Below are 22468 nucleotides of genomic sequence, written 5' to 3'. Positions count from 1 at the left end.
TACAATACTATATATATAAAAAAAAGTTTAAAATCCTCATTTAAACTATCACATTTTTCTGTCTTGATCACAACTCATCATTTTTTTTTTCTATTTTCCCACCTGCCCACCTTCTTTCTCTGAATTTACGTATACTAAGAAATGCCTCATTCGAAGACTTAACTTCACTCACCCCCAGTGTTTCTCTGTTACTACAATTGAAACAATGAGTAGATGAAAAAATTATTCCTTTCCCAATAGCTCACTCTTGCATTTCACTCCAGAGGGCACCCATGAATGAATGGCAAATGGCCATCCAGATAGTTGCCAAATACCATTAGTCAATGAACCACTGTGGCAACATTAAGAATTGTGACAGGCATGATTTAATCTATTGTTTGGTGATCAACTTCATCTATGGATGTTCTCTAATTGTTATAAGCTCAAGAATTATTACTAGTCTTTTGGAGCAGAACAGTTAAGAGAATGTCTCACTTAATAATCACAAATTGTTCTTTTCTTCAGTCAAAAAGGTAACCATTTCATGATTACTTGAGAGAACAGATTATGTCAGCTAGACCTAACAACACAAGCTTTGTCTCAATGAATACTACTTTCTCCCAGCCAGCTCCCCCAAAACTCTATGCAATCTTCAGATTGGATGTTGCTCACTGGGATAATAATAACACCATTCATGCACTGTCTGATTCAGATTTAATAATTATAATGGCTTACCCCTCAATTAAAGGGCAATGTTACTTCTGTTTACTGTTCCTGTGATTTACAACCTAGTACTACAAAACATCCACCCTCATCCCCACATCCTTCCCCCCAAATACTCCCCATCCCTTTCTAGTTAGTATGCAATAGTTATTGGATTATTTCATACTTGACCTTATCTTCTGACTGAAGACAAATTATTCATTTGAAGGATTGAATCATTTTGTCTATTTTAGAATGTGGACATTCAGAAGTTCAAAGTTATTCAGAATTTATACTGTATGGTTCTGAGGATGAAACTCTCATTCATAACATTTCAGATTGCTAAGTATAAAGCTGTAAAACTTTCAGAGACTGAAAAGCTAATTCTCAAAGAAAACAGAAACATTGGCAGAAAATATAAGTACTTTCTGAGATAACTCAAATGTAGTTACTCATGTTTAAGTTTTAAGATATCATGAAACTGTTATTTGCTGGAAAAATACAATTTTTCAATGACATCTTTTTAGATTCTCAACACTTACATTGTTTTTGATAATTGTTGCATTATTCAAAATATCACTTGTCAAACAATTTGTGGAAGTAAATCAGAAGTGCTACTTAACTATGAGGCAAACTGGGATTGTAAAATTGTGCTATCCTTTAGCTGAACTCTTGCTAGATAAAGGTGTCCTACAGTTATTATGAATTCCTTCTTTGAGGTTTAAGGAGATTAAAATTGCACATTGGAGAGAGAAGAAAAGATCACTGCCTCCTGACAACTTGATCTAGTAGACATTTCTACAGTAAGGTACTGGAGACCTCAGGTCAGGCACTGAATAGTCATAGTGACTATTAAAAGATTTGCATCATAACAGGAAACATTCCCTCTTGCTTGTCATCTTAGCCCAGCAAAGCAGTGGTTTGGGTCCCATGCTGTACACTCACGATTTTTCCATATTTGGGCACAATCTACTGCAAATCGCTTGTATAACCTGTTGATGTTCTCAATACAAATAACTGAGGAAGTTCAGAGGGGAAGGCTGTGCCAAACTGTGCCAAACTTTCATTTATCTATTCTCAGGCTCATGCCATAATCATTAGACATCCTGTCGACTTAACACTAAAGGAAGTTGGTCAGGAAGCAGAATAACATGACATATACTTGCATTTTATAAATAGATGATAGCACAAAAATTGTATGGATTGAAACATTGTGGTTGGGGTAATACAAATTGTATTTAAAGACTATAAAAAAGAAGTTTTTAACAATCAGAAGTGATTAACTTGGAGAATTGTTTTCACTGACATCACTACTTTTTTTTTTTTTTAACTTTTTCTGCATTGTTTTCCATCTTCCCTCCTTTAAATCATTAGTAAATTTACATAATTATGAAAAGAAGTGGGAAACTTCAATGTCTATTAGGCTACTGCTTAAGGTATCACTGTTTTCCTTCAAATCCAGGACAAATACCATAGGACAAAGTTTTTGAAATATTACCTGGGATTCTTTACAAAAGACAATTTCCTCACAATTATCCACTTGTACACTCCTGACCCCAAATATCTTATTTGAAATACAGGATTGCAGACTATTTCTCTGTAATTCCAAGTGTTAAGTCACAAATACTAGCCTGCTTTCTGATCAGTTTGACAAAATCCTGCAAGAGCTGAACACTTAAAACTAGGTTTTTTTGTGTGTGTGTGTGCAATTTGCTAAGAAGAAGAAATAACTGTAGGGAAATAAAACTAAAATCAAAACACAAAGGACAAATGTCACATACATAAAGAGGCCTTGCTGTCATGAACTAAATCCAGACAATCAATTCATTTGCCTAAACATAGGTATTTAACTCTCTTTGAGATGCTCTGATTTGCCTGAGAGATCCTGGGGCTTTCAGAGATAGCACAGAGCCTGCAGATTATCTGTGTCCCTTGAAACAGCAGCTGAGAGCCAAAAGGAATAGCTAAGGCCATGATGTGACCATATTTGGGAACAAAATCAAGCTTGAACTGCTAATAGACACTCTGTCCGTGTCTAATACAGGCAGAATAAAAGCCAGGCTTTATGAATCATGCTTTGTCATTAGAGAGGTAAGCAGGAAGTAGAGCTCGATTGGTTCTTCACAGACTATGGTAAATTGCATGTAAAGAGGTAAAAAGCCAAAAGAATTCATCCTCTGAGATTTGTAGATGATTGAAGAAGACAGAAAGAGAGGTGAAAGAGACATTGGCCTTTTTTTCCTGCCTGTCTTGATCTTGTTTTTCATATTTAAAAGAAATGAATGAGACAGTGAGACACAAACAAATAAAATTAGCTGTCTGCATCTTTTGTATCAGAGAGCAACAAAACCCAGAGTCAGTGATGATAAAATCAGTGGTAAAACATGATAAAAAAATGACAGAAATAGGAGATTGCAGAACTTAGATGTGGTAAAAAAAAAAAAAAAAAAAAAAAAAAGCTTTATTAAAAAAAATGCTTGTTCCCAATTTAAATGCTTGTTCCCAATTTTAATGATCTAGTCATATACTTAGACATTTCTTTCCTTTTAAAACTACACAGTTTTAAACTACTATTCTGTTTTGATTGGCACTTTCTGGAAGTTGTGCAACTCAGCTGCTAAGTCTAGGGTACATGCATGAATTTAGATGATGAATTTTAGATACACAGGTTGCCATCCTATACTTTTAACAGAAACTCAGATATTTGCAATTTACATATGAAGATCTGGAGAGTAGAAACAAATGCAATTTCTAGCATTGTGGTGCTGAGATCCAAATATATAGTTGAAAGAAACTGAGCACTTCATTAATCCTTACCCTAGGTAATTTTGATCTTCGTCTGAAGGCAGCCACACATGTTGGACAGTGACACAGTAAGCTAATTTTCTGCACAGACAATACCATGGCTAATAAGTTATGCATCATTTTTAATTCTTGAAATTTTAAGCATCAAAATTATTTTGTAATTTTGATTATGTATTTCTTCGCCCTGTCTCAATTTCAGGTGTACATTCAGTATTTTTATATTTTTGATTTTTTTACTTAGAAAACATTAAAATCTACATAGAGAATTGACAGTATATGGGGGAAAATGACACAGTTGTTGAAAATGTAAAGGACTTCTTGAGATTAACTAGTCTACTAGCCTATTCAAGCAGGGTCAGCTATATGAGGTTGTCCAGAACCATGTGCAAAGAGATTCTGAGTATCTGCATGCAGACTCTCCATGAATGCAGAGTTTACAAACTCTCTGAACAACTTCACAATAAAAAATATGTGTTTTCTTGTGTTTGGATGGAATTTCACGTGTTTTAATTTGTGCTCATTGTATCTCATCCCATCACTAAACATCACTGAGTCTGGCTCTTTTACCTTCATTTTTCCAAATAAAGTATTAGTATGCATAGATAATATGCATTCAGACATTTGTCTGAATCTTCTCAGTTCGAAATGTAACAGTCCCAATTCTGTTAGCCTGTTCTCATAGGAGAAATGCTCCATTTCCTTATTCATCTTTATAGCCTTTCCCTCTTACACTGAGAAGACGAGCAATGGACCCAGAGCTCCAGGTACGACCTCACATGGGCTGAGCAGAGAAAAATCACCTACTTTGACTTGTTGCCAGGATACTGCCAGCCTTCTTTCCTTTGAGGGCACTTTGCTGTTTCATTATCAGATTACTGTCCACTATGACACCAAGATCTATCACAGCAGAAATATTTTCCATCCAATCAGTTCTGAGTTTGTACTGGAACATGGGGATGTTTGTACCCAGGGGCAGGACTAGTCAGTTCATTTTCTTGAACTCCATGAGTTGTCTGTCAAGCCATTTTTCTAACCTATTGAAGTCCCTCTGAAGAATATACAACCATCTGGTGTATCAGACACTTCTGATTTTTCTATCATCTGAAAAACTGCTGAATTTTTGTTCCATAATCCATGTCATTAATAAAGATTTTATAGAATCACAGAGTCGTAGAATATCCCAGTTTTGAAGGGATTTACAAGGGTCATCGAGTCCAACTCTGGGCTCCACACAGCATTCCCCAAAAATCAGATGACATATATGAGAGCTTTTTTCCTGACATTTATTGAACTCTGTCAGCTTGGGACCATGACCACTCCCCTGGGGAGCCTATTCCAGTGCCCAACCATCCTCCAGTGAAGAGCCTTTTCCTAACATCCAACCTGACCCTCCCCTGACACAGCTCCATATAGTTTCCTTAGGTCATGTTGCTGTCACCAGGGAGAGCAGATTAGCACCAGCCCCTCCACTCCCACAATGAGGAAGTCATAAAGGAAGCTTCATTAGACAGTATTTGCCTCAGTATTGATCCCTAGAGTATACGAGTAATGCCTCTAGATGGTCTTTGTGCCACTAATTATAACCTTTTGGGCTCAGACATTTAGCCAGGTCTCAGGTTTTTTTTTTTTGTTGTGCACATACCTAACTTACACTTAGTTAGTTTGTCTGTGAGGATAAAAATGTCAAAATCCTTACTAAAATTAAGTTGAACAATATCGAGTTCTCTTCTTATATCCATCAAGAGTGATCTCATTGTAAAAGGCAATCAGCTTGTAAAAGCATGATTTCCCCACTGTAAATACATGCTGACTACTCCCGATTACCTCCTAGTTCTTCATGTGTTTCTAAACGGGCTTCAGGATTCATTGCTTCATCACCTCCTCAGGGCTTGAGGAAGACTGACTGGTTGGTAGATCCTTGAATGTTCCTTCTGGATCTTGAGAAAGATGGAAGTGATGCTTATTTCTTTCAGTGCTCAGGAATCTCACCATCACCTGTCGAAGACAGTCTAGAGCGGCCCCCCAGAACCAGAAGCCAGCTCTCAGCCCTTGTACACACAATTCATCATACCTTAAATATGTGGGTAAGCCATTTTTGCTCTAGGCTGTTCCTCTAGTTTTAGTGGCAAGGAGATTCTGAAAGCTTGTCTTATGGTAAAAAGGAAGGTAGAGAAGAGATATTACATATCTCAGCCTCTTCTGTATCCTTGGTCACCAGGTTCTGCACTCCTTTCTTTCTGTATATACAGTAACCCTTGTTGTTCTTCACTGCCCTTGATAGCATGTTTGCTGATGACCCCAAAGAAGTGCGGTGGACAAAGCAGAAGGAAGAAAAGCCAACAAGAGAGACTCTGATAAACTTGAAAGGTGGGCCCTTGTGAACCTAGTGAGCTTCAACAAAGCAAAGTGCAAGGTTTTGCTCTTGGGTCAAGGTAATCTCAGATATATATATACAAACTGGGAGAAAGAATTAGGGGCCCTGGCTGATGTAAAACTTAACATGAGCAAGCAGTATACACTTGCAGACTGGAAGGCCAATGGTATCCTGACTTCCATCAGAAGATGGGTGGCAAGCAGGGTGAGGGAGGTGATTGTCCCCCTCTATTCTGCCCTCATGTAGGCTCCAGCTGAAGTACATTGTCCAAATATGGGGCCCGCAACATAGGAAAGATGTGGAGCTTTTGGAGACAGTCCTGAGGAAGGCCAAAAAGATGGATCAGAGGGCTGGAGCACCTCTCCTATGAAAAATGGCTGAAGGAACTGGGCTTGTTCAGCTTTGTCAGAAAAGTAAAATGGTGAGACAGCCTATTGATTTAATTGAGGGTGATTTAGCTACCTAGCATTACTAGATGTCATGAAAATTTGTAATTGATTTATTCCATTTTTTATGCATGTGTCAGACACAGTTTCTAGTCAGTAAGCATATACAAAGAGAAATTAATCTTACCATTTAAGACTTCAAGAAAGTTGCAGTGCAGAGCAGTATTAGAAAAAGACAGAAAAGAAATTATATCATTTAGAATATCTAAAATGAATAATGTGACTAAATTTTGAAACCACCATCATAAGTGTTTTTTTAGTCTGAATTGTGCATTGCCTTATTTCAAGCTAACTTTCATAGGTTTTTGGCTGAAATCAACTCATTGCCAAGCTCTTCTTTTTAAGACGGCCAATTATCTGCAAATGCATTGTACAAACCTCGATGTAAAGCTCCAGGCAAACATAGTTGTGTTAAATTTACATTTTTCATTCATTGTAAAAAATAACCTAACATTAAACTGCAATCTATTATAAGATTCTGGAAAATAATTAGATCAAATAAAACTAGTCTTCAGCCAGACTATATTTCCTTTAGCACATAGTTAATTCAACTAATGCTGACAAACTTCAGCACAGTACAGAAGCATGCCATAGAAGAAAATCTCCTCTCTCACAGTGTTATCATATTAGAATTAAATTGTTAACAACTACGATGTCAAAGAAAATTTAGGATTAATCCAGATGGATCTGCCAGATCTAAAACTGCATACTGTCCAGTAAAATAGGAATGTCTTCTAATCTAGATAATTTAGTTATATTTTTACAAGGAAGGTCCATGGAGCTGTCCATAAGTTCAGAATAAATAATATTATATACATCTGTTTGGGCCTTTATATTTAATTTTCTACTAATCTATGTGGCTTTTAAAATTACATGAGAAAGCAACTACGCATGTATATATATATATATATATATATATATATATAATAGAGAGAGTTACTTATAATCCCCTCAGTATTACAGCTTGATGATAATTTAATGATGAGTCAAACTGTCTCTAGAGTAACTAGGAACCAAATGGCAGATTAACTGACTTTTAAGAACTGGAAAACTTGACATATCTGAAAAGTACTACAAGGCCTGAACAGTGTGAATAATGTTTAGTTTGCAGCTGTTGTGAATCCATTTGGACTGGCAACATGTTTAGTACTAGTGTTACCACCCTCTTTCCTTCTGATCTAATTTCTAACATCTGATGGATATCATTATAATGGGTCCCTCAAGGCAGTTCTTTTTTTACTTCATCAAGAAAAAGTAATCAAAATTTTCTCAGTGGGCCCTAGTTATGCATTACAACCTCTCCTAGTGTTTTTGAGGTATTTTTGAAATTCAGAAATTCCCATCACATTTGCATCCTGGAAAGTTATACAAGGGGTTGGGTGTGATCTACTACAGCTAAAAATTGTGACTGTAATGCTTCAAGAAGATCCACTCTATCTCACGTCTAATGTTGCAGCAACACTCACTGGCTGCTAATGACGACTGTATACTCTACAACATGTCCCATTCTACTTGAGGGGAAGAGCAAGCATGTATCCCACTGTTCTCTTCATCCACTGTCTGTAAGAAATACAGCTATGAGAATTGCAGTCTTCTCATGCATGTGGAGTCATCTCAGTGTTGACTCCTCAGAGAGAGCTGAAGAGCCCTCTAGATGACACCCAGATTGGCAGTTAGTGCTGTAACATGCCTTGGCATTCAGTTCCCCTAGGAATTCAAGGACGAGGCCAGAGGTTGTCACAGGCTATGGAAATCCAGGCATGAGATGGAAATCTGTATACAATAAAGAATGCAGTTGGAAAAGGGCATCTGAATCTATAACTCTAAAAGGATGAATTGTATCCGAGAAGACCTGAAAAAGGGAGCATTTTCCATCCTTTAGCAAAGCAGACAATACTGGGGAAGCAGTTATGTTCTTCCTATCTACTAAAAGCTTTCTTTTTGCTAAAATTATTGAATTGAATAAATTGCTTTGAAAAAAAATATAATACTTCATATTCGTGCTAACAAGCAGAAATGCTTGTATGCGTACCTATATGCAGTGAACAGCAAGTTTATCATATGTAATGAAAGAGTGGGAAAATCATACACATAATTCATAATCTGTTACCTGTACGTTTCAATGAAAATCATTGGGTTTTATCTCAATAGCTTAATTGGAAATATTTTACTAATCTCCATCTTCCTTTAGCTAAAACAGAACAAACGCAAATTTATTGAGTTAGAAGCCTCTAATTGAATAGGCAGGAACACTGTTCTTGACGCTAACATGTCTTACAACTAGTGATCTTACTTCTCCTTCAAAAACACCTCTTTTGCCACCTCCAATTTTCAAATTATGCAAAAACTCCACTACCCTTATGGCATGGAGAAAGACCTTGGCAATGATCATGATACTACCATGTCAGAAATACACTTGCCCTTCTATCTATAAAAGTTGGTCTCAAATTTTGATAGAGTTTAAGCTTAGGAAATACCTGTTCTCAGGTAAGTTAGTAAAAACGTTAATTTGTTTGACATGCTTTCTAAGTGTTTTTTTCTGAATCACTTGTAATTGTCCTCCAGCTACATGAGACACTGTAATGTAACTCTAGAAAATGCACAAAATTAGAGCATAAAAAAGCATGTCTTCTGCTACAGATGTTGGTCCTTAGCAGGAAGATTGGAAACTCAAGGGGCCAAGGAATTACCTGTGTTTACCTATGTTTCTTTTATTGCAAGGAGGATATTGAAAAAAGGAAAAACTGGGGAGAGGAGATTGGAAGGTAAAAAAAGCAAAGGAAGGAAAAACAAAACACAGTGATGCAGTGGGCTTAGTGTTAACTAAATTCTGAATCTTTGACTTGCAATTCTAACGTACTATTTGGATAAATGACAGTAATAATTTAAAAAGTAAGACTACATCTAAATAGTAGTGCTTGAATTTTAAGTTGGACTAATAAATAAAGAACACATTAAATATTTCTATACAAGCATGTTATTAAACATATGTCCTGTGTTGTATTTCATATAGTGAATGAAGCAGAAGGTAAGCTAGTAAAATAGATAGAAATAGAAGAAATAGTCTTTTACAGTGAGGGTGGTGAGGCACTGGAACAGGTTGTCTAGTGTTGTGGGTGATGTCCAGTCACTGGAGACTTTCAGGGCGGGGCTGAATCAGGCCTTGGGTAACATGATCTAGCTGTGGTTTCTCTGTTTGTTGCAGGGGAGTGGACTAGATGGCCTTTAAAGGTCCCTTCCAGCACCAAGGATTCTATGAGTCAATGAGTCCATGATTCTAAACTCAAACTTTTAAAAAGACCTTTATAGTAATTTCTATATGCAATATAAATATCAAAATGTCTTGGAAAACATTGACAGTTCCATATCAAAATTATTATTACATTTTGTTTACATTGTTATTCCAAGGAAGAGAATTAATAATATTTTTAATTAAAATTCAGCAAAAAAACCGCATTTTTTAATGGATCTAAGAAAAACATACATACATCGACTTTTTTCAGTTGTAGGAAAAGTCATTGCATCAAGGATACTAAAAAATGTCTAAGGAGGGAAGATGCTAAAAAATGTTGTATCTTAAATATAAAATAGTATGGGCTCATTAAAATATAGGCCCAAGTTAGTTATGCTACTTTCAAATCTGTGATATTTTTGCTCTGTGAAGTATTCTGAAAAAGAAATCCTTAATGTTACTTTTTTATATAAAAATAAAGGTTTTAAAGTATACAGTCATTATACTGTGACATGGTTATACAACAATCTAAATTAGGGAACCTTTTTTTTAAAAAAAAATTAAATTAGAACTAGAGGAGAAAGCTATGCAGAGCAAATTTCACCTTAAAGTATAAAATATCACTTATTTCATCTTTGAGATAAAGTCATAGTTGCTCAACACCAGTTTGCAGAAGTGCATCAGGATTCTTTTGTCACAGCTCTTTCTTAATGAAATGACTTTAGCATCTCAATGGACTGTGACATACATTTCTTGTAATTCCTTCTGAATTCATGGAGAATATCTCAAGTAATTCTGGTAATGCTCTTCTTTCTCATAAATATCCTTTTAAATGATTTTAACTATGATTCACCACATATACTGAAAGACCGACCAAGGAGTGCTGAATTAACTCCTCTTTCTTTACAGGAACAAAGATAAATACAAAAGAATAGTCTCAAATACATGACCATTGAGGAAAAAAAAGATTTGCTCTTCAGAAGGAACTTTCTGGGACTTATTTTGACTCAGAATTCCTCTGAATTAAAGACTTTCTTTCAAAAACAAATTTATTATTGTAGAACTAAATTATGGCTTAATGAACTATTGCTGGCCAGCTTTTACTGTCGGTAATAATCTTTTTTTTTTTTTTCCTCTGAAAATAAGAGGAAATCCATTAGACTTTCTACTCATATAAAATGCACCGTAGAGTCAAATGCATCTTGATCTATCTAAAAATTACTAAGCATTGGTCTATTCCTGCAAAGTCAATTATGCACAGCTGGTGCAATTGTAATCCTTACTTACAGCAGAGCTGCAGTGTTCTTGGGACAATCTGATAGAAGTTTAATATTTTATTCACTGTATCTTCAAATAAGAGAGGAAGGGACACATTTATTTTCATCCAAGCACAGGCTTCATCTGAAAATGAAAATTTCATTATTTTTTTCATTCAGTATAACAATGTATACTTTTGGTACAGAGATCTGTTATGATTTTCATTGATAAATCAAGAAGAAGAGATGAACTTTTCAGGAAGCCAAATGTAGTGATTTTTTTAGCCAGTTCCATGGATAAACAACCATTATTTATGCTAAAAAATAAATAAATATTCTGGTGTTTTTTCCAAATAACTTATGTCATTTTTCAAACTACTCTTCCATTGAGATTATTTTGCTTTTAAAGTGTTTGCTTCTGCATTTCCATAATGCATTAAATATTTTGCTAAAACAAAGTGTTTCATTTTTCATATTCTTTTAACATGTCCATCATTTCCAAGCCTAAGTTAGATGATTTCTTTCTGATGGAGATATTCAGCACGTTAGAAAACTAAGTCTAAAGATCTTCTCTAACATATTTGTTGACGAGTTCAAGATCTAATGACTATCATTTGATAAGGTAATTTCAATAAGGTAATATTTTTGTACCTTGAAATTCATTAATTCATTAAAGCTAGGTATTATTCATTCTCAAAACAAAGAATAAACACTAAACAACTTGGAATCTAAATAGGTCAGCTAGAAAGACACTAGAAAATCTACATTACCATTATATAAATGGATCTAGAAACTTATCAGGATTGGAGTCCGAACTTATGAATTACGTACCTAATTTCATATACAGCCAGTAGTAACATTTTTTCTACATAGTGCAACTGATTCAGTTTTCTATCCCCATATGCTTATCTTGTTAGAAAACTATACAAAAGCAAGTTGTTCCTGGCAGTATGAGGGCTTTTATAAAAATTTAACAACTAAGTTTAGAAAGAACAGTCTTAGTGGATCCATTCTAGAACTAAAGAGACTGAAATAGACAACTTGGACAAATTGTTAGTTAATTCAAAAAAATTACAGCAATTAGACTCCAAAATATAGAATATTATATGCATTTGTATTCAGGGTGTCAAGTTGTATTTTTGGTAAATCGTAATAAAACAGATATACATTTCAACATTACTAAAAGAAAGTTTTCAAGATTTTGGTGTTCAATTGTACTTCCGAAAGAAGGACAGAATCTGTACTCAGAGGCCTAAGCTGAGCACACACTTCCTAGCAAATCAAAGACTACATTATCGTCCTGATTCATTTAATTTCTAAATCAACACAAGTATTTTTAGGTAGGGATTAAATGTTTGCAATAAACAGAACCATACCAAAATAAACTTGATGATCATGTCAGTCAGTCAATGAAAATTAACCTTTAGCATTTCGATACAGATTTAAGAAAATAAGAGAAATCTGTTTAGACCCGGACAGCCTGAGAGATGCACTACAACAAAACTATTGTAAATTTCTACCACCACAAAATCAAATTTACTTGGTGGCACAGAATTTTACATTTTAACTGCAATTTATGTGTTCTGGGAAATCAGACTGAACAAATGGAATACAATAAACAAGGACTTATTCACAGTGTAGATCACGTTCAGGATCAAATCTGCACAGACTGAAGAAGAGGAGTGATGCAGACAGAGGACTTGACAGATCACATTCAAAGTCACAATAATAAGTCCTGGGAACAAGAAGCTTTTTATTTTAAGGGAAAGCTACTGTCAGAAACTTTAATTCTAAGCAGTGCCTTAAAATCAGATGCTTATAAAATTGCTATGTAAGTTTTGTGGCCTGATGTTTCATTCCAAACAATTGCAAGACATTTATGTGGTTTCAAAAAAGGCAGTTATGGAAATTATTGAGGGTGGCTGCTGAGGTTTTATAAAATTGCTTGCATCAATCTGTTGTCCAAAATGTTAAATCACCGAAGTTGTATTGGAGATGATTCACATCTTCAGAGAAAACATGTAGTGGGCCAAAGTCATGCTTGGTGCAACTCCAATGAACTTCATGAAGTTACATGAGGAATTGATTTTTGTTAATCTTGGATGAAATTATTTAGTTACATTAAATTTTAGCTCAAAAATATTAAATGATAATATTATGGTGTGGAGCCTCAGGGACCACAGGCCTGATTTCCTTAAGGACATAATGAACTCATCTATATCCCTAGTTCACAGAAATTAAACAAATTGACTTCAAGCTATTCACTTGGAAACTAGTGGAACTCTCTGTCAGTAACGAGTGACTCTGGAAACTGGTCTCCACTATGGGAAGGTGATTTTAAACTTATCTTGTGCTTTTGGGTTGGAGAAGGCAGTTATCACAGGAAAGAAATAGATCTCTCCCTCCTTTGGGGAGAATTAGGTGCCTATGTATCTGCTGTAGGATAATCTAAGTGCCCACCACTAGCTTGAACAGTGTAAATAACACATCTTGCCCTAGTGCCATCAGACTGCTAGGAAACTTCACCTTTCCTCAGAGCAAACATACTGAAAGTGAGTCACAAAAAGTAATACATTTTTAGTATTTTGGAAAACCCATTTCCCTTTGAGAAAATAAAGATTTTTCTCTTGCAACCATATCTCTTGAAGATATCCATGTAGTGGTCTGGATCACTTAGAATCACCGGTGTTGGACTGTATGACTGAACAGCCAGATGCTCTTTACCAAAAAGTTACCCTGCTGAACACAGCAGTTAGCTCCATCTAAACACTGCATGTACAATAGGGGTCAGCATATAGAGAGCAGAGCCCAGGAAGATTTCTTTCTTATTCCTGCCAGGAGGCAATTATCCTGTATCCAGACACATGAGGATTTTAAGTTCCCACAAACATTTATCTCCCCTTCCTAACCTCCAGCTTGTATTTATGCGGACATATAAGTGAAACACATAAACAGAAAAATTTTGAAAGATTATACATTGTTGTTTCTTTTCTATCTGCTAAGCTGCCACAGGTGTTTAGTTAGTCCCTAAAGCCCACCTGTTTGCAGACATTCAAGTAACACGTTTGAATAGAAAACCTTTAAAGGGTATGTTTTGAACTTTCTTTTCTATCTACTTTGTGAATACTAACAGGAAAAGATAAAATGATAGCTGTGATGCATCTGGTAGAAAATGGGTGATAATGAGGACAAGCATTTTGCAGCTCTCAATATGCAGCTTTATCGTATCATAGCAGGTCAAACCTGAAACATTTCCAGAAGTCCTTAGCATTTCAGATATCCTCCATGGATTGCCTCACTGGTTCAAGAAGAACAGTGATTTATTTATTTATTTTAATCCTTGTATTTTCTCACCATTCATAAGCCCACCCAAGCAGTAAGCAATTCATGCAGACAGGAAATATTCCATTGTGTGGGCCAGATAATTTGGAAGTGATTCATTTGTACCTGAGTTCAAAGCTTCTGGATTAGACCTATGGTGCATTTTAGTCTCCACTCATTTTTGCCTCAGACTTCTGTGTTCAGTGCAAATAAGCTGCTGGAGTGAATCTTACAAAAGTTCAAGTGGCTTCAAACTTGGATTTAAAAGTCTCATCTGGGATTTCTGAAAAAGAAACAAATTAAAAAACCACACATGTGAAAAGGCCACATTTGATTACCAACATAGAAAGGAAAATTTATTTTCCCCAAGGCTGTAAAGTGATTTGAAGACCAGTATCTTAACTTACTCCGCAATGATATGTATATACAATTATACCACTTTCCCAGCAATCTCTTTTCTAGTTTATTCAGTATTACATAGTGTAGCTACTCAGTGCAGGTGGAGGAAATAGGATAAATGCAAACTTCACACTGCTTTTCTGCTTTGTTATTAATGTATGCATTGAAGACAGCTGTGAAAAATCTTCATTTTGCCTGGATACAAGTAGGAAAAGTCTTTCCCACTGCATTAAAATATTTGAGATCACTCCTTCTCTACTCCTCTCTGGTCTTATTGAACACCATGTTCCAAAAACGATCTACTGAAACTGAAATGTAACAGAAAGGTGAGAAAAGTACCCTTCAATGCACGTTCAGTGACTCAGAGTTAGTGCTATTATATGAAATTGTCCATGCAACACTCCAACAAAGAAGCAAAGGCAAGATGTTCAAACCCAAGTCTATCTAGTTCATATCATATGTGTTTTTCTGGATTAATAAACATACAATTTATTCAAAAATAATGTTGTTTATTCTTCAAAACCTTTCAGTAAAGGACCATTGAAGGAAGATGCAAACCTGGTAGTATTGAAGACAATATATAGAATGGACTAGTAATTCTATATGGATCATTTAAGTTGCAAGAGTTGGCATGAAAGGTCATCATCGGGTGGAACATTAATATCAGCAAATGGTATGCTTGTGCAAGGGGCACATACGGATCACCAGTCTTTATCCCTGCTCTCAGTTTCCAAAATTAGTTTGCAGAGCAATTTGAAAAGAGCTGAGATTAAGCTGAAATAGGAAGGAATGCCAGAGATTAGGTCACAGGGACAGTACTTCAAGCCTTTCTTGGCTGGTCGCTCAGCCAAGCAAAATTCCCAAGGAAGCACAGCTGAAAGCAGCGGAAGCATTGGGCTCATGACAGAAGACATTATCATTTCAAGTGTCATGCAAACTCTGACAGGCAGAAACACATCCTCTCTGCAAAGTTAGTATAGGATCACCAAAGAGGAATGAATGGAAAGAGTCTCTTTATGGAGAGCCATATGCTCAAGAAAATGAGATGTCGTCCTAAAGATTTGTAGACATAGGCAAAATAACTGTATAAATAATCAAAATTTTGCTCTTGTGTTACAGCAAACAAAAATCATATTGGCATTATTATTTGAACTACTATAACAACAGTAGAGTTCCAGTTCGGGTGGGGTACATTGTACTAGGCCCAGACAATTGCTAAGAGAATGTAACTGTCTCAAAATATGATTCAAGGACATAAAACAGATAAGCAATGAGATGAGCAGAAGCAGATGAAGTGGTTTAACCATCTTCATATACCCAAACAATGCTGGGTTAGAAAAAATATTAATCTTGAGCCTAGATGTAATACAATGCACTCTAACATATCGTCTTTCCTTTTTGTACTGAGAAATGAATAGGAGAATGCTGGCTCAAGACTGAACACTTTACTATGATTTTTCTGCATTTCAGGAAGAGATGTACATTGAAAAAAATTAAGTAATCAAAACTAAACAGAAGCCTGTATAGCACTGGTGATATTGGAAAAAAAAAACAAAACTGATTGCGAAACAAACATTTCAGAGGAGTCAGATGAGTATGAATGAGCAGGTAAGAGTGAATAGTAAGCAATATTTCTTCCTCAAATATTTCCTTCAAAGAACTACAGAGTCATGGATATATGTACTAAGTTTACACCTTATCAGTCAACTTTTTGTGTGCTCTCCATAAGTAAATATAAACTCTAGGTTTCTGTGATCTGGTGTCTAAAAGGGGAATCCTAATACTGATGGGCATTCTTTCATGCGTATTTTTAAAAAAGTAGCAGACCTCCAGAGCTGTCATTTAGAACTTGTCCACAGAATGATTCCAGAAATCTCACAATAGCTGAAAACACAGGGAATATATGAATTTAAGCAGAAGGGAAGCATTATCTCAAGGTCACAAAGCCAAAAACAGATGGAGCCAGAGTTGGGTATTGTGGCTTCAGCCCTTGTACAACACCACCTCCAGACTGAGGATTTAAAGCACCAGAAAGGAGGTTGCACAGCTGTCAGTGATTAAGAGTAGTACACTCAGAGGAGACTCAGAGTTTCATTTCCAGGAGCTGCTATTGCAAAGTTTCTCCGTGATGAACTCTTCCAGTCTTTGACATGTGCAACAGTTCGAAGCCACAGTCTGCCCACAGAATATGGATCTAAATGCAAGTTACTCAAATCTCCAAAAAAGTTCAGAGTGTTTTACTCACAGATGTTGTGGAAAGTTGTTTCATCAGTTAAGTGTTTAAGCCAAATAAAAAATTTCCATTTGGCTCAACTTCGAAAATATTATCAAAGGATTTCAAGTGTTCTCCTTTAAGATGATATCTCCAGCTGCTACCTGATAATTATAAACATAATTTTCATTTCCAGATTTGAAAAGTATTTTGTAGGTGAAGTATCTAATCTTTTAAGTTCCAGTATGGGGACAAAAAAAACCAAAAACAACAGAGTTAAAACATCTTAAAAGCATTATTTATCAACTATCACAGAATACTGATTTTTGTTCCAAATTTTGGTAGCTAGTAATGCAAATATGACGTATATCCTGTTTGCTTATGTGAAAGTCTGATGAGAAATAATGTTTTCACAGTTTCAGAGAAAGACCAGTCAACCATGTTGTAGAAGAAAATCCACTGAGTCATTTGGCTGATGTGTGGTAAAAAACAAGCTGATATTTAAGAACACCTTGTATTGACCTCATTTTCCATCCAAAGTACATGAGAACTGGCAAGAGTATATTGAAGTGTCCAGTTACTGCACCGTTCATTACAAAATAACCATTTCCTTCCTCTCCTCTAAGAGGCTATCCTTTTTTTTTTTTTTTTTTTTTTTTTTTTTTTTTTTTTTTCAATCTTTTATAGACTAAGGACATTGAATTTACTGTAAAAAAAAATCTACTTCAGTAATTCCTTTTTGCACTCATTTTCTTCTTCAGTTCATTTTTTATGGGAAAGAAATTTACAAGTACAAATGCTCTTTAAAGCAGTCTCTTCTGATTATGAATGTGCTTGTCACTGATTTACTTGTCTGAAACTCAGGTTTTTATTCAGTTCTCAACTCTTCGACTTTTGTAGAGGCGCATATCTCCTCTACAAAACTGTCCAATTCACAGAGTGCATATCTGAGTTTTTTGTCTGAAAAATGTAGCTAATCTTCATTTTATTGGGGTTTTGTTTGGAGAGCCTCACTCATAATTGTAGAAATCACACATCTAGACAAACAGCAGTATTCTTAGTCCCATCACTATGCATAATGAACCTACTATCAGTATTTTTTTATGTTGTTTTTTAATAAATTCTTCTCAAATTCCTTTATGCTTGTGCTGATTGTGGACATCCCATGTAATAAAGAAACTGATGTGCTTGATTTATGACTTTAATCAGATCTACCAGGTTGCAGTAAGCTGCGAATCAGATTTCTTCTGGTAAATATTTGAAATAGCAGTGAAAAAAATGCAGCCATTTGTTAAACAGATGACAAACAAGCAAACAAATAAAAAGCAAATAAGAGAAAGATATGTTATGATGAGTATTACCTCAGCAAAATTATTCTTATCTTTAGCAGCAGATGAGCTTTATCTTCTTGCTGAAGATCTCAGGGCTGAGCTCCCACTCTGTAATTAGTAATTTTGCCACAGACAAGGAAATAATCCCAGTAAACAGAACCCTCTGCACTCTTAGCAGGTCTCTTTGTTGTTTTGAAAGCACAGAAGTGATTTGAGATTGAGTTTTTACTGAATGGCAGCCATTCAGTTTCACTTACAGGTTCAAGGGTTGCTACTGTGATCTCAAAAATGAGAATCATATAATAAGAATTAAAATTTAGGGCTAGTAGCAGCCAAAATCCAGAAGATTAAATCAGTTTTATAATTTATGTTCCAATGGTGGGATGTTATGCATAGATAGTGCCAAATGTGAGACTTTACAGGGATTTTACAAGCAAGGTTTCTGTGCCAGAGTGTCAGTGCTGTCTAAATGAGGTCTCCTGATACATATTCATTTAAGTATGGTACCTGTTTTCATATTTGAAACTCTTCTTTGAAAAAAACTCATCACTCCTCATTTAATTTTATGTATGAACACCTAAATTTGCATTCATAACTCTATTTGTCCTTCTCGTTTCAGAGTTGCACACTCATAGCCTAGCTTCCATCTGTTTAAGCAAGCTGCACGTTTTGGTTGGGAACACCTGCAGGTTAATGGCTGTCTAGAGTCAGCCTTTAGACTGATTGGAATTTCATTTAAGACAACAATCTGAGTGCTCTCACCTTCTCCTACCTCCAAAACACACATATTGAGCTTGAAAAAATAGCTGTAAATGTGCTGAAGGAAATTGTAGAATGCTTTTTCCCCAGCCCCCACCCCCTCAATTCCTCACTCCATGGCTCTATGATAAATACCAGCAAGGCAATCTGGAAATTCTTACAAAAATGCTAACAAGTGAATCCAATACCAGTCAAGGACACTGGGAATCGTACTGCAGTGTGAAAATTGCCAAGGCTCCATTTTGTTACAAAGACTATTGTGAAGGTCACCTTGTAATGCAGCATATCCATAAGATTTAGAAACAAGGGGACATGCTGTATTGAAAATACTTGGGGCCTTTTTTTTTTTTGGGGGGGGGGGGGGGGGTATTAAAGGACTGAGGTAGGGCAAGGGTCATACAGTCTTTGTCACTCAGAATATCCAGTCATTTCCAATTATTTCACCAGGCCTATCATTTCTGTATTTCTGCTGAACAATACTGTGATACACTGTGATACACAATAAGCTATGTTCAAAACACTTGCAAGTATCAGATGAATAATCTTCACTGCAAGTAGAAAGTTTTCTAAAATTCACAAATTTTAATTGGGAATCCATGGTTCATTTTTGGTTTAAGCTGATAGTGATACAATATTGATACCCTCCTATTTAAGAGGTTCTTCACATATTTTTGATTGAAATAGTTCAATTACGGCAAAGTTTCAATGGTGGAATACAAATCTGTTTTTTTCCCAAAGATGTGGGAAAAACACTTAGAACACTACTGCATGTGCTGTTCTGTCTTGCTTTTCTGTACAAAATACCAGATCTACCTGGTAACCGCCTTTCCCAATACTTTCTAGTATTTCTGAATTGCTTACCTATTAAAAACATAAAATTAAGGTAACATTTCTATTATAAAATTTTTGCTCACTTAAAGTTAGCCACATACGGAAATTCAGAGTAGAGCTAATTTTAAAAGAGGAGTGGAGAGAACATGAGTGAAATGGAACACATTTTACGTATAAAGACACTTTATCACCAGAGAATCACAAAATAGTTTAGTTTGAAAGGAGAGGTCTCAAAGTCCACTCACCTCAACCCCTGCCATGGGTAGGACTGCCGCCCCCCCCCCCCCCCCCCCCCCACCAGCTCAGGCTGCCCAGTGCCCCATCCAACCTGGCCTTGCATGGTCCAGGGATGGGGCACCACAGCTTCTCTGGGCAGCTGTATCAGCATCTCACTGTTCTCTGAGATAGTTTGCTCCTAAGTTATAACCTAAATCTCACCTTCTTTAGTTTAAAACCATTCCCACTTGTCCTATCACTAGTAGACTGTAAAAAATAGTCTCCCATCCTTTTTTATAAGCTCCCCTCTAGTACTGGGAGGCTGCAATGAGGTCACCCTGAAGCCTTCTCTTCTTTGTGCTAAACAATCCCAGCTCCATCAGCCTTTTCTCATAAGAGGAGGTTCAGCCCTGTGATCTTTGTGTTCTTCTCTGGATCTGCTCCAACAGCTCCATGTCTTTCTTGTGCTGGGGCCCCAGGCCTGCATGCAGTACTCCAATTGGGACATCATGAGAAGACCCGTTTTACAGATTTTATGTATTATTTTTACTGAAGCACTGCTAATATGATGATAAAAATAATTAACCAAGACACTGATATTTTCTCATGAAAATCTTAGCCCACATTGGAAAAAACGTTTAAAGATGACACATGCAGACAAGAAAATGAAAGTGGTAATCTTTTGGGTGTGAGGGGAGGTGCAGAGAATGAAGGTAGATTTTTTAAGTTGTTTATTGTAACTTATTTTACTCTTTATTTTGGAAAAAAAAAAAACAAAAAACAAAAAACAAAAAACAAAAAATGTTATTTGGCTTCAGTATTTAGACTGGTATCATTTAAAGTCTCGTTTTAGCATTTTAAAGCAAAGACCAAGGGGAAAAAATAAAATAATAAAAAAGTATCAATACAAAAGCTCTGCAGTACATTGCTATTTCCAGGAAATGTGAATTAACTCTACAGACAAAACCAGAGGGAGTAGGTAAAGAAACTTGGAAGAAGTGTTCCTGGCAGCAGACAAGAACACTAGAGTGCCTACATGCTGTCATTTTTAGGTTTACTGGTTAGGGACTCTCTTTTTACAGTTTACAGCTGGCTGTGACACTGAAGAAAAGCCGACAGAGAGAATAAGAAACACAACTTTTATGATTGTTGTTCAGGAAAATGGAATACTGATTCCAAGAATAAACAACACAATTTTCTGCTCTACTTATGTCTTCAATTCAGTTATAAACACCAACAAAAAAACAGGGAGAATATCACAGCCAACTCCAACACATGTACTCACCACCTTCTCTGATTTCAGATCTCTGAGGATGCCTGCTTATCAGCGGCAGTCAGATTTGGAGACTGCATTAATATTTTATAAAAAGGCCTTCATATCAGTCTGTACAGACTGCTCATTACTGTTGACTCCAACAGACACTGTGTGTCACATAGGTATAGCAGAACATTTCATTTATATAAACATTGGCAGTGTTGGGGAAATGTCTTGGAGAAAGCTGCGTGTGTGACTGCAAAGTCTAAGCGTGCAAACGATGGGAAAGAAACTGAGGAAATGATTTTCCTTGGAAAGGCAAAGACTAGCTTTGTGACATTTTCTTCTCCCAATCAGTGCTCTTGGTTAAGCTTCCCTCTCCCCTGCACTTTGCCAAATTCTCTTTCTCCACAAATATCTTTTTCTACTGTAATAGACACAGTATAAGAAAACAAGTGGGAATGGAGAGGGAGGAGTCTTCATGGAAAATGCCTTCTAACAAGAATTAAAAAATGCAGGCAAAAATTTTCTTTCTTGGTAAAGCATAGGATAGCACTGAGAGCATGCGGCATTTTCTTTAGAAACTAGATGGACTAGAGCATGAGGATCTACCACCAAGTAAATCCATAAAAGAAGGAATATAAAACCTAGTTTTCCTGCTCATGCAAGCTTGGTGGCTTGTAGACAAGAATGTGTGAAGTTCAGAAAAAAAATTTCCCTTATTTAGAAGACAGATGAACACTCCAGCATCCACAAATCCATAGGATATTTCACTTTTCACTATTCTCTATTGTCTTTCTGTTTTCAAGAAGCTTCTAGAAATTGACTGTCTATGTGAACATCATGTGTCTAACAAATTTGGTTTAAAACAGCATGTTGATTCAGGCGGAGGACAGACACATTCTCAAAGAATCCTTTTTCTCCCAAGTAACCAGGTCAATGATGTGCTTCTGAAAACTCATTTTTCCTTCAGAAACAAATTCAGTAGCTTTTGTTTGTTCGCTTGTTTTTTGTTTTCCTTTAACTAGTTCTAATAAGTTCTTCACCACAGTCTGTTCACGTAGAATAGCCTTCTTTGTATCTTAACTAAATATTAGTATTTTTTCACTCAAGTTGAACATGGATTAGGGAATTTCAAAATTAACTAATCTGACTAATGATCACTTTTATGAAAATGTTAGCTTAATCGTGAAATAATTTTCTATATTTCACTAGATGCTGATGCTATCTGCTGTCAACAGGTGTTAAGATATAGAAAATTTTATTTAGTTCCAGGCTGTTGGCATAAAATTTGAGTGATTTCCTCAAAACAAATGGTGATCTCAAGCCTCCTTTTCAAATTGGTCCAGG

The sequence above is a fragment of the Tetrao urogallus genome (assembly GCF_951394365.1).
Source record: "Tetrao urogallus genome assembly, chromosome: 1".
NCBI lineage: Eukaryota > Metazoa > Chordata > Aves > Galliformes > Phasianidae > Tetrao > Tetrao urogallus.
This window is presented reverse-complemented; position numbering follows the sequence as displayed.